The following is a 13,973-nucleotide window of genomic DNA, read 5'->3' on the forward strand; positions in this document are numbered from 1 at the left end:
TATCACGTGGGAAATTCTTAGCTAAATTAGAGAAGACGGGGATCAGTACAAGAATTGTAAGGCGGGTAAGGAACAGAAAGGAAGCCCTGCTGGAGCTGCGAATGGGTTTGGCTGGTGTGGGGTTGCAATTGGCGTGTTACTAATGAACGGTGAAGCCTTGAGTTATGGAGCTCACTCGAAGTGAGTGCCAAGGAAACCCGCACACCGCCCTGCTGTGTATCCTGTATCTGCCACAGAAGGAGTGAAGAGAATCAAGAGAGCTGTCTGGGGTGACCTAAGGCCAGAACCGCAGGGGGCTCTGGGGTGGGACTGAGGAGTATTGACAAAACTGGGCTAGCAGGGAGCTGGGGTTTGGGGTTTGGATCCCATTGGGAGCTGGGTGCTGGAGACAGGTGACCTGCTGAGCAGTTTTGGGTTCAAGTCTGCAGCGTTGGGGGTGTGGCCCAGACCTGGGTCTGTGTTTGCAGCTGGCAAGCATGTCTGGCTCAACAAGGCAGGGTTCTGGAGTCCCAAGCTGGAAGGGAAAATGGGCTCAGAGGCAAATTCAGCACATCAGGTGACAGGGCATTGCAGGTGTTCTCCTCACCCTGGTCGAATGCCTTGTGCGGGTTGTACCTGGGGGGTGCAGGGGTGGAATGAGCCGGGGACGTCTGCCCGTTTGAGTGATTCATAGCAGGCATACGAGGCACTTTTGGGGGAGCCTTGTCCAGGCCTGCCATGGGTCAGCTCTCTCAAACCACCACCCCTGGCAGCGCAAGCCTGACCTTCCAGTCCCCTGCAGGCCTCGCTCTCTGTGTACCGGTTAGCGATAGACACTCCCAAAGCCTCTGAGCGTCCCTCGGGAGTGCTCAGCCCGTTCCCCGGAGCACATGCAGAACTGTGACTCTAATCCCACAGGCGCGGTCCACAGCAGCTTGTAAAATTCAATTCAAGCCAACCACTCTATTGAGAACACAGCAATTAGATATACAGAAAACAGGAATGAGTTTATTATCAAAGAACAGAGATGCAAGCGAGAGTGAATAAATACTGGTAACACCCATTGTTTCATGTTCTGTGTGTATATAAATCTCCCCATTGTATTTTCCACTGAATGCATCTGATGAAGTGAGCTGTAGCTCACGAAAGCTTATGCTCAAATAAATTGGTTAGTCTCTAAGGTGCCACAAGTCCTCCTTTTCTTTTTGCAAATACTGGAAAGTAATGGTTACATAGAAAACAAAATCCTAACACTTTCTAGAGCTGGGGTTCTCACAAATTTTTGGCAGCCTCAGAATGAGGCTCTGACAATACTTAACTAACTGTAGGAAAAACAAATAAATAAATTACATGTGCATATTTACATAGGGATTTTTTGCAGACTCAATAATAAATATAAGGTACAGTTATGTCTTATCTTTACTGGACGTAAACACAGAACAAACCAGTGCTTTGCACAGTCTTGTCTTTTTTGATGTTCTTTTGCTTTTTTGGTCAAAGGTGGACGGCTGTAGAACATTTTAACTTTTTCACCTCCCTCCCCACCCCCATGAACAATCGCAACCTACCCAAACACCACGCAGTGAGATGGCCCATAGCCACTTACAGAGCTACAATAACATGAGATGTAAACACAGTGGTTAGAGGTCTATAAAATCATGAGTGGTGCAGAGAAAGTGACTAAGGAAAAGCTATTTACTTGTTCCCATAACACAAGAATTAGGGGCCACCAAATGAAATTAATGGGCACCAGGTTTAAAACAAATAAAAGGAAGTTCTTCTTCACACAGCGCACAGTCAACCTGTGGAACTCCTTGCCTGAGGAGGTTGTGAAGGCTAGGACTATAACAGGGTTTAAAAGAGAACTGGATAAATTCATGGAAGTTAAGTCCATGAATGGCTATTAGCTAGGATGGGTAAGGAATGGTGTCCCTAGCCTCTGTTTGTCAGAGGGTGGAGATGGATGGCGGGAGACAGATCACTTGATCATTGCCTGTTAGGTTCACTCCCTCTGGGGCACCTGGCGTTGGCCGCTGTCGGCAGACAGGATACTGGGCTGGATGGACCTTTGCTCTGACCCAGTATGGCCGTTCTTATGTTCTTAGCCAAAGAATACACTTTGTGACTTGAAAGAAAACCACACCTATGTAGCTCAGCTCTGCCGGCATGGTACTATTTAAAAGGGAGCGCGCATGAGGATTTATGGCATTTAGAAGACACCTTTAATACTTAACATCTGAGCGATTGTTGGGGCACTTTGGAGGCTCTTGTGGCTGCAAAACAATCGGCTGCTGGCTGCATTTGAGAAATGCTGTTCTGGAGTCTAAACGAACAAGGCCTTCCCTTAGCCACATGCTGGGGAAATGAGGTAAGACTCCTTCTCATGAGATCACTCCCTCTCAGCTGCAGAGAAAAGCTTGACAACGTGACCCTGAGTTTAAAAGGTTCAAAAGCAGAAGGCACATACGAAGTTTAAATGAGTTTCAACGAGACACACTTATTGCTTGAGGGCCCCACTGCCTGATTTTGAGATCTTGGCTCGTTCAAGTAGGTGTGAGTTGTGTAAGTGTCACATCTAGGAGTCTCATTTTGAGCCCCTTTCGAGTGCAGTCTCTTTTCCCATCTGTCAAGATTCCTTCCCCACTTTGAACTCTAGGGTACAAATGTGGGGACCTGCATGAAAACCTCCTAAGCTTACTTTACCAGCTTAGGTTAAAACTTCCCCAAGGTACAAACTATTTGACCCTTGGACTTCCACTGCCACCACCAAACGTTTAACCGGGTTTCTGGGAAAGTGTTGTTTGGAAACGTCTTTCCCCCCAAAATCCTCCCCAAAACCTTGCACCCCACTTCCTGGGGAAGGTTTGGTAAAAATCCTCACCAATTTGCATAGGTGACCACAGACCCAAGCCCTTGGATCTTAGAACAATGACAAAAGGATTCAGTTCTTGAAAAGAAACATTTTAATAGAAGAAACAGTAAAAAGAAAAGGATCACCTCTGTAAGATCAGGACGGTAAATACCTTACAGGGTAATTAGATTCAAAACATAGAGAATCCCTCTAGGCAAAACCTTAGGTTACAAAAAGACACACGGACAGGAATATTCATTCTATTCAGCACAACTGATTTTATCAGCCATTTACAGAAATTATAATCTAACGCATATCTAGCTAGATTACTTACTAAGTTCTAAGACTCCATTCCTGTTCTGACCCTGGCAAAAGCCTCACCCAGACAGACACAGACACAGACCCCTTTGATGTTCTCCCTCTTTCCAGCTTTTGAAAGTATCTTGTCTCCTCATTGGTCATTTTGGTCAGGTGCCAGCGAGGTTATCCTAGCTTCTTAACCCTTTACAGGTGAAAGGATTTTTCCTCTGGCCAGGAGGGATTTTAAAGGTGTGTACCCTTCCCTTTATATTTATGACACCATCACATACACCTCAGGTTTGCTACAGATCCACTGTCTTCCCATGTAGCACCGTGAGCTGCTGACCCCTTTCTCGTTGTTCAGATACGCGCAGTCACCTCCTCCTCTTAAGTGAAACCTGCAACACAGAAGCCAGGGAGCTGCAGTCAGGCAGAGGCCGGGCATTTCACACCAGTCCCAGCCAGGGGAGCCGTTCTCCACAGTGCAGGCCTGAGTGCGGAGCAGCTACTCTCCCAGCCCCTCAGGAGCAGAGCTCAGGACAGCGGGGGCTTTGCAGAACCGCTGACTGTTCCTGACCCTCTATGCTGAGCAGCCCACAGGGGTGCTGGAGAATGGACAGTCCCCAGCAGGACAGAGAGAATTTGTTAGACTGATTGTCAAAAGGGACCGGCCCTCTAACAAGAGGGGCAGACCATCACCAGAACCAGACGACTGAGCAGGAAAAGCGGGGGACAGGAGGGATCTCGCCTCCTTGAAAAACATGGAGCAGAACCAAGATGACACTGAAAGAAGAAATTGCATTCAGGGGTTTCCTTTTCCGTTGATCTATAACTCTTGAGCTTTCCATTGGGGATGGGGGAAAAAGAGAGTGTTGAAGAAGTTCCTTTGTGAAAGCATGTGTTCCTTGTTTGTAACCCTCACGTGACTCTCCCAGAGTTCATCTGGTGTGGAGGGTGGAGCTCTAGGGACAACATGCCTCTCGGGAGATTTGGGAGGGTTCAGCACTGGTTTTGGATCCTACAGCAGCTGATCTGCAGGGTCCCACATCCTAAGAAGCATACCAGACAGGGAGTCTGTACCCCAGGAGAGTGCCACAGAGGCCCGAACTCAGGACAGTGTCTGGTAGCTCTTCAGACCCAGTGAGGCTGGAAGCAGGTGGGATCCAAAGGTTGGGTCCAATACAGCAGAATGGGGACTGTCCATTGGGGAGCCCTGACCCAGCGCCAAAAGAGCCTGATTTTTCAAAGTACTGAAGTAACCCAGACCAGAGAAGTGGGGGGGTCTCCATCCCCCTCTAATGGCTGGCCTGCAAAAGAGCTTTATCAATGGCGGGGGGTTTCAGTTAAAGAAGTGGATTCTTTCGCTCCTATGGCAGAGGCTCATGCTTCTACTGCTGAAGTCCCAGGGTTCAAGCAGCGCTGGTTTTGTGATCACACTTGGAGCCCACTGAAACCCATCGCGGGGTGGTGGCTGGGCAGCCATCACTACTGTACCCCGTTCCCGTGGGAGCCCCAGGCATCCAGCACCTGTGAACCGCAGGCTCCTTTAACATCGGTGCCTTGCTGCGGATTCAGAGGCCTCACCAGCCATGTCACTCAAACCTGCCAGCTGCAATCCCCAGCGGGACCTGCACCTGCCATGCAGTGCTCGGCATGCTGCCCTCTCTAGCGGCCACTGTTAACCTGAGCTCCCTGCTGCCTCCTTTCCCCAGGGGGGGTCAGACACCCCAGGGACCTTGCTGAAGAGGGCTGGGGGAGAACAGCGAGTGTCCCAGCTGAAATCCAGCGCGCAGCGAGGGCACCTCTGGCTATGGCGGGCTCTGTCTCCGGCCCAGCACCGTGCTGCGGGGAGGAGCCGAGAGTTCAGGGACACGCTGGCTCCCATCGGTCTCCGATACACGCAGGATGCGAACGGACCAGGGTCGTGTCTGGTGGTTTCACTAGCACTGAATGGTGGATCTACCTGAGCTCAAACCGCTCAGACACCAGAATCCCCAAGCCCAGGGAATTAGTCCAGAGGGGTGAGAGAGACTCACAGGTGGTTGAATTTGGTGCCGTTGGCCCATGTCCAGGGCTGACCCTGTTCCCTCCGGAGGCCGATCCAGTGGTCCTGGACACCCTTATGGCGCAGCAGGAACGCCTTCAAGAAAGCCGAGGGACAGCAGGTATCAGCCCCAGCTCCGGTGCTTCCCCACCCCCACCCCTCCAGGGCTCTGTGCTGCAGAGAATCCCAGCTATATATTCATAGAGTATCAGGGTTGGAAGGGACCTCAGGAGATCTTCTAGTCCCACCCCCATCCCCAATTAAATCATCCAACAGATTTTTGCCCCATACCCCTAAATGGCCCCCTCAAGAATTGAACTCACAATCCTGGGTTTAGCAGGCCAATGCTCAAACCACTGAGCTATCCCTCCCCCCATATTGAAGAGTGCTCAGTTTATTTTTTTTTTTGGGGGGGGGGGTGTTCCCCTGCCTTTTGCAAAGTATAAGATCACCCAGGCAGTATTAACCCTCCCCCTGCACAGAGCAGCCCCACCCCTGTGCTCCCAGTCACCCACACCCCAAGTCCCCCTGGGCTGGGGGCAGCTGCTGGGTCTGAGCTCTCTGCAGAGACCTCTCTTCTCACAGATCAGCCCCCGCTCACCACAGCAAGGCAGGAGGAGGGAGCGAGTCAAGGTGAAGTGGGAGCGAGTCAAGCTGAAGTCAATCTGAGAGGATCCCCTCCTCCCCCGCCTCCTCGGCTGGCTGCTCATTTCCCATCCCCACAACAGAAGCACTGGCTGGGTTCTCAGTCCCACTCCAGCAGCCAGCAGGCCAGGACATGCCTGAGCCAGCCCTGCCCTAGACAGAAGCTGTCTCCCTATTTGGGGAGGGGGGCAGCTGAGAATGGGCAATCCCTGTGATCACACAGACAGTAGGGCCCTGGGCCCAGCCAGGGCTGGCGTTCAGCAGCTGGAAGTTCATTCACTCTGGCCTCCCAGCACGGGAGGGCTCAGAGCTGCTCCTCACCCCAGGGGCAGAGCCCAGGTCCTACTGCAGCAGCCACCACTGTGCCAAGATCAGTGTATGGCAATTCAAGAGTCTCTCACCATTTCCTGCTCACTGTCGATTCCAGCCAGGAAGGCACCCGGTGCACAGCAGCGGCTCCGGCTGTCGGTCTAGCTCCCTTCCGTCTCTGAGAAATAGTAGCATTTCCCTCGGTATCCCATCCAGCCGTCTGGGCACGAGGGGCCAGCAGGGGGGCACAGATCAGCTGATGAAAGCTGAGATGTCAGCACTGAGAATGAGACAGTCACATGGAGGGTAAGAGTTGCATCTAGAATTGGGCATTTGACTGGTACAAAAATTGGTCAACTGACCAGTCAAATCTGTCAAAGAGTGGTCAGATATTTTAAAATACCAATTTATCAGAATTGGTTACCTCCCACCAGGAACAAAAAAGAGCAAGATGTCATTCTCTCCAGTAGGTTTAGCTTTCGATAGATACGGATCTACCTAATTTTTTTAAAAAAATGTACTTCACTGAGTTATTTTAGCTCAGAAAAAAAAGGCAAAACAATGAAACCAGGTTCCGGAAAACACAAGTGAGGCTCCAAGACGCAATCTGAAAGGCAGGCTGCCTCCTACCCCCAGGGCTCTCGCTGGAGTATTTGACTGTGGCCAAACAGGCAGTCAGTTGACCGGCTTGCCAAGCCCATTGGGACCCCCAGCTGGGGCTGGACCATGGCAATCAGACGCAGGGGGACGGAGACGTTTGTCACTGTAAATTTGCCTGGCAAGAAGGATTCCAGGGACACTCCCAGCCTGCGAGGGACTGACACAGCTCAGCGCATTTCACCCCAGGCACAAGATCAACAGCTGGACGTTCAACCTCGCAACAAACAGCAGGTGAACAACTGAGAAGAACTTGGGAACTTTCACACAGGGGCATGAAAGCCACAAGGGGGCGCCAAAAACCACAGCAACCGGAAGTGACCTGTTGCACTGTGGGCCAGGAATGATGGAACTTAATTCACCTCCTACCTGCAGACTTTTCTCTCCCCAAACACAGCAGCAAGAAAAGCACTTTCTGGAAGCCCTCACGGCAGTGTAACCCTTTCAGAGCCATGAAAGAGCAACAGTGGGGTCACCCATAAGTGACACCAAAGAGGATTTGAAAGACCTGTCTCGTTGAGAGGAGTCGGACTCAAACCTCTCCAGATGTTTTCGAGCACGTCACTTTTGTTTACACCACAGTAACCCGGTAACTGGTTTTCAAGCCTTTTCATGTGGCTGGCGCTCAGCGAGGAACAGACACTCTAAGTCTGGAAGAGTTAGGAAACGTGGCAGCGGTGATCAGAAAACGAGCATGTGTTCACCTCACGCACAAGGCATGTCTGACCCTGTAGATTTCACTGTCCAGTGCACGGTAGCCCACACCCCTGCCCTACTGAACTGAGCAGAGAAGTCAGTGACTAACAGTTGATGGCACAGGCTGTCTCCACCATCCATCTCCAGGTCAGATGCCACATGTTCTGCAGAGCTCCCTGCACCTGCAGGTGTGTAACCAACCCTAAGCTCACAGATTCCCACCTTACACAGTGAGAGCCAATGCTGCCCATTGCAACAGCCTGCCATTACAGCAGGGAGCTGGGATTCAGGGCCCATCTGTATCAGAGCAAGCTGCACCAGTATAATCACAGTGACGCAGTGACATCAGGGCAAACTGTTGGATCATATTAAAGAAGTTCTGTATTAAAATCACAAATGAGTTTGATTCCCCATAGTTCAAATTCCAGGGTATTACTAATTAAGAGGTCTCTTGGTTTTTGGTACTGTTTCTCTCCCTCTATGTGTGAAACTTGCAAGCTGCTAATTGTGTTAGTACATTCGAAGACAGAGTCTGTTCTCAAAGCAATTCACAGAGAGAGAGACTCAAAGCAATACTCTAACAACAGAAACAGCACCCAGAGACTCCCCGCCCTTTTGTTGTATTAACCATTGTGATTAAAATAGAGATAGAGGATGTATGTGGATGGATGCTTGGTGTGGATAATAACTGAATGATCAGGGAGGTGCCAGCCTAAGAATCCAGTGTCCATCGGCTGAAGAAGGCGTCAAGTGGAAATAACCAGAGGACCCCCCCTCCCCGGAGGGCAGACTGGAATCCACCCAACAGCCTCAAGAATGGGAGAACCAAAGAACAAGATAACATCTTGGAGCCGTCAGGAATGTGCTATCTGCTGATTGATTCAGCAACAGCATGATGAAGCAATTCCCATAGACTGGCATAGGAAGAAATTCCTATAAAAATAGACTCTAAAAAGTGAGAACTTTGGGGTCTGATTCTGCAAACCAACTTCCAGGAGCATCAGATGAGCATCTGACAAGGCCCTGCTCCCTCCTCATGTCCAGGCCACCTGGCCAGTGGCTTGGCATGAGCAACTCTAAGGCTGGTAACTATGATAACAACCTTGCAGAACCTGTGTGTGTGTGTGTGTTTGTATGAATGAATGTGAGAATAAATATGAGATTGAATGGAATGTTATAGCTATAACTAACTGCTAACTATGATTCTTTCTGTATTCACAATAAATGTGGTATTTTGCCTTTTTCCCTTTAATAAGATCCTGCTGGTTTTTATTTTATTGGTATGTAACCCTTCTGCCCGTCAGAGTTGGCAGCAACAAGGGCCGGGTTCAATATCTAGGGGTTCCATTCCAATAACACAATGCAAACCGGCTCGAGCCCCCACCCAGTGACCTGGGACAAATATATACCACCCCCGCTGGGCGCCTCCAAGAGGCAATACTTCCCCTCTCGCAAGCACATAGTCTGAGTGTAGCAAAAGTCTTTTAATAACAGAGAGAAACAAGGTGGCATTATGTTGGGGAAACACCACCAACAGGATTCATAACACAACCCATGAGCAAAAACAACCCCACCCCAGGCAAATTGGGGCATGCCCTTTTCCCTTTGGTTCTTGAGTCCAGCAACCCCAAAAGTCCAATGCCCCAAAAGTCTCTGTCCCTGGTCAGGGCAGCCCCAGAGTTCGAAAGTTTATCGGCGGAGCTTTACCTCCCAACCTGGGTGGAAATGGGACGGGGGTAAGAGGCACCTTACGTGATCTGAAGCTGACCGCCCCATAGCTCCATAGCGGCGCTCCGCTCCGCTCCGCCAGCCACCCCACAAAACTCCTTCGCGCAGCTGCACTCCACTCCACCAGCCGCCCCACGAACTCCTTCGTTCAGCTGCGCTCCGCTCCGCTCCGCCAGCCGCCCCACGAACTCCTTCGCTCGGCTGCGCTCCGCTCCGCCAGCCGCCCCACGAACTCCTTCACTCAGCTCCACGGCCCACAAGCAGCTCCTGCCATCCACACACTGCTCCGTGTCGAACTGCTTCACCAGCCCTCCCGCAATCTGCTCCACAATATATCTTCAGGCTCCCCCACTACTTAACACAACACTCAGTGATTTCAGCTCTTAGGTGAATTCAGCTTATAGTAGGGGAGCCCCAGTGCTGGGGCACTGTCAGCCCAAAGTGAGCTCAGCAGCCTATAACTAGACTTCTAATGAAATCAAAATTAGCTCTGATATTCCACAGTGGAGAGAGGAGGAAGTGCAATCAGCATGTAAGGCCCTCACCAAGGGGCCCATGCCACCAAGTATTAATACTTGTCCCCAGCCTCTCCATTCACACAGTTTTGGAACCCATGACCCTTGCCTAGCGAGTGCTACTTAGATGATGGTGAATCCCTCCATCGTAACAAAAGGCCACGTACAGTTCCAAGCACAGTTCCCATAATCAGGGTAATAACAATTTATTCTTCCTGCCCCAATAACAGAGACACTGGGGATCCCACAGCAGCCAAAGTGACCATTTGGGCAGCTATGGTCTCATTCTAGGCGTGGTGGGTGTGCCTATGCAAATGAGATCTGCCCCTGAAGTTCTTTTCCACAACTTGCCACACCTCACCACCAGATGTCAGGGTGGAGCTCATCCTGACACTGCTTACATCTATAACAAAACACCTCCTGGAGATGCGCTGGAGCAGTGCGGCTCGCTCTGGTAACTTCCTGCAGCGAACTGCACCAAGGCAAGCTCCTTTGTGCACCAGTGCAGTGCATCTGCTTTAGCGGTTTGCACCAATTCAACTGCACGGATGTCATGACATTGGCACAGAGGATTCCTAATGCAGACAGACCTGGATTCAATCCCCTCTGCAGAAACCCTCCTGGGGCCCAGTGATCGGATCCCAGGGCAGTAGAGAAATCCCATCCCTGACAGCCTCCAGCACGCCCTGCCCCAGACGACGGGGGGATACAGCAGGGTTCATGTTCAGCGCAAACAGACGCCCTCTGCACGAGCACATGCTGTCTGGGCAGCCCGGGGGTGTGAATGGTGCTAAGGGACCCTTCATGGCCAAGCTCAGCGATTGGGGGGTTTCCACACTGCGCTGGTGGAGGGGTCTCAACTGACGTCTACGGCTCATTTCAATGACACTGCAGCACCTGCCGCCCGGCCACAATCGTGATCTGAAGATCCAGGAAGGCCAGGCTGGTAACCTCAGAGCAACACAGGGAAGGCAAAGGGCTCAGGGATGCGCTGCACCATGTCCCATTGGACACCCTGGACAGGGACTGCTTCATGGCACATGGCAAAGGCGACTTGGGTCCAAAGTGCTCAGAGATGGGCTGGGGGGGCTAATGTCAGTCAGATCGTCCCAACACAGAGAGTGCCCAGGTGCAGGGGTCTGGGAGGGAGCAGGAGGAGGGTCGGGGAGAAAGATCCCCCAGGAATCCTCTGTCCCAGGGGCAGAAGCCAGACAGGCCGGGAGGAGAGAGAGAGCGTGGTAGGTCACGGGGGAATGGGATGCACGGAGATCGTAGATGGAGGGGAAGGGAGCGGGGCGGAAGCTGGGCACTCACCTGCCAGAGCAATGATGGCAGCGATCAAAGGAGACGATACAACTATCAGTGCAACCACAACTCTACAGGTTGGACTTTTCTTGCAGTTACAAGGAGGGTCTAAAACAGAAAGACCCGTCAGGCAGGGCTGGGAGGACACGTCTCACTGACAGCACCGGGGCTGGAGCTGCCCTGGAACATGCACCGTTCTGTCGATTGCTCCTTCCGTCAGACACTCTGGGAGGGGAGCCCAGAGGGTGAGGCAGACCCCCCCACCAAGGGCAGATGGAGGGTCCATGGCTCCCTAGAGCTACCCTGGGGCTGTTACCAAGATCCGGCTCTGGCTGGGTAGCAGGGCCTCAGAGCAGCAGCCGGGCCATGGTAAGACGCAGCTGTGGGGAACTACAGACCCTCCCCCTGCTCTGGGCAGGGAGCCTGGGGGGAGGGATACGGACCTGGGGCTGCTCTCGGCCCCCCACCCCAGGCAAGTGGAGGGTCATCCACAGCTCCCTGCAACTGTCTGCACTGCAGCTGCCAGCCAGAGGTGGGGTGTGGGGACCTCAGGGGGAAGAGGAGGGGGAGGGGCGGGGCCAGTGACAAAAAGTGGGAGGGCCACGCCCCCTTCCAGCACCCCAGGCAGTCTCAGTGTCTCTCTCCAGCCTGCCCCCAGGCAGAGATGCCCCATTACCTGGATTCCCTCAAGTCTCCAGGTGTCCATTGCCATTAACACACAACTCCTACAGCGGCTCTTCACTCTCAGCAACCCAGCTGCTGGCCCCATTGTCCCTCTCAGCGACACTCAGGACACAGACGCTGCTGCAGGTGCTGGGCTGGGGTCAGCTCCTCTCGGTCTGAGTGGGTCCGATTTGGCAGCAGCAAAGCCGAGGGAGAGGTCCTGGCCCTGGCTCCCCGTCCCTGCTCCAGACTCTCCAGCCGATCTGAAACCGAGACGGACCAAGCAGGACAGGTCAGGGGTGGGGGAGGCCATTTGTGGTTTCTTGTTCCCTGCCCAGCAGCCCAACCCCCTGCCAGAGGCGGTGCCATGATGATTAAAACCCCTTAACTCCTATCGGCCCCTCCGCCCCCAGGGCCTCAGAGACCCCTCCCACCCGTGACAGGCACCCAGCTGGGGGGTGGGGGAGAAGACCCTCCTCACACACACAATCCTCCTGGAAGTAAGTGTGGGTCAGATATCAGAAGGGGAGGGGCTGGGGCTCGAAACAGCCTTGTCCCTGGCCCAGCCCCCTCCTTGAAGGGCGGGACTTGAACCAGTGTCCAGCGCTCCTCTGCCCAGCCCCTCCTTTCCCTTCCAGGGCGGGCTCTCCCGAACCGCCCCCGCTCTTCGGCCTGGGGCCTGCCCCCCGAATCACCCCCCTTTGGCCCAGAGTCCCAGCCCTTCGGCCAAGGACCGGCCCCTGCCACTGCGCTGCCCTCCCCATGCGGTCCCCAGGCACCGCCCAAGCCCCCCCCCCCTCGGAGCCCTGCCCCCCATGCGGTCCCCAGCCCCGAGCCCGAGCCCTGCCACCCATTCGGGCTCCGGTCCCTCCCCCTCCCCATTCGGTCCCTAAGCCCGAGCCCCGCCCCCCATTCGGGCCCAAGCCCCGCCCCCCATTCGGGCCAGAGCCCTGGCCCCTCCCCCTCCCCATTCGGGCCCACGGTCCCCCCTCGCCCCAGTCCGGTGGTGGCTGGAACCGGCCCGCAATCCCCGCCGCGCAGCTAGCGAGCCGCCGCCGAGCAGCCAGCAGCACCCACCCACCCACCCGCGGCCCGGGCAGGGACCCCTGGGACCCGGAGTCTCACCCGCGGGAAGAGCGCCCGGCGCCGCAGCCCAGGGAGGAGCTGAGATCCCAGCAGCCAGGCGGGCTCGCAGCGGATCCCGCCCGGTGAGTTCGCAGCCGCAGAGCGACCGAAGAGCGACAGGCTTCCCTGTGACCCCCGCGCCAGCTTCGTTCCCACGTGGGTCTGAACAGCGGAAACGTCCATGCCCGGGGGTCACAGCAACAGCGGCCGATCCCCGCCCTCAGCCCCGCCTCCATTTAACCCTGGACTCCCGGCCGCTCTGCTCCCCACAAACCTTCCCCCTCTCTCCCGGGCTGGCCGGGTGCCCGAGCGGCGTCCCGCCCGGCCCCGGGCAAAGCTCCGATCGGGGCTCAGTCCTCGCCCTCCCTGGCCTGCCCGCCCTGCCCGCCCTCCTCCTGAAACCTTGTCCTCCCTCTGCCCTCCCCTGCTCCCCCCACCCCCGACCCCTCTGATCGCTGCTTCCCCCTCCTGCCAGCTCCCCGGGACCCTTCCATAGGCTCTGTCCTTGGTCCCCTGGGGCTGACCAAATAGTATATAAACACATGGGGCGGGGAGGGTCCTTACTGGTTTGTTTCGGTGTAACAGTGTGTGACAAGGATGGGGGAGGTCTTGAGAAAAAAAAACAAACAAACCAGTAAATGTGACATGGTTTATGGCCAGCCTCCCTCTTCTGTTCTCTTCTCCCTCTGCCCCTTGTCTCTGGGTTGTCTCCTCTGTAAACACAAATTCAACACTCCTCTCCATGCTGACAACTCACCCATTTGCCTCTCTGCACCAGCCACATCTCCTGCTGGCCAAATGCACACCTCAGCCTGTCTCTGGGACATCTCCTTGTGCCTACCAAGCTGTCAGCTCAAGCCCAACATGGCTAAAGCAGAGCTCTCTGTCTCTCCCCTCCTGTCCAAGCCCTCTCTATTACCTCCTTTCTCCACCGCTGTGGACAACGCCAGCATCCTGCCTGTCACTCAGGCCCATAACCTGTCATCTTCCACTCACACCTCTCTCTAGGTCAGGGGTGGGCAAACTTTTTGGCCCAAGGGCCACATCGGGGTTGCAAAACGGCATGGAGGGCCGGGTAGGGAAGGCCCCAAGTAGCCTGGCCCCCACCCCCATCCACCTCCTCCCACTTCCCGCCCCCTGACTGACCCCCATCCCT

The 13,973-nt window shown here is 54.2% G+C and overlaps 1 pseudogene; it reads right to left on the reverse strand.

Moving 5' to 3' along the window:
• Positions 1 to 2,563: 2,563 nt before the first annotated feature.
• On the reverse strand, positions 2,564 to 13,000 carry LOC140898118 (early activation antigen CD69-like; annotated as a pseudogene).
• Positions 13,001 to 13,973: the final 973 nt, after the last annotated feature.

This window comes from Lepidochelys kempii, chromosome 14 (assembly GCF_965140265.1).
Source record: "Lepidochelys kempii isolate rLepKem1 chromosome 14, rLepKem1.hap2, whole genome shotgun sequence".
Classification (NCBI taxonomy): Eukaryota; Metazoa; Chordata; order Testudines; family Cheloniidae; genus Lepidochelys; species Lepidochelys kempii.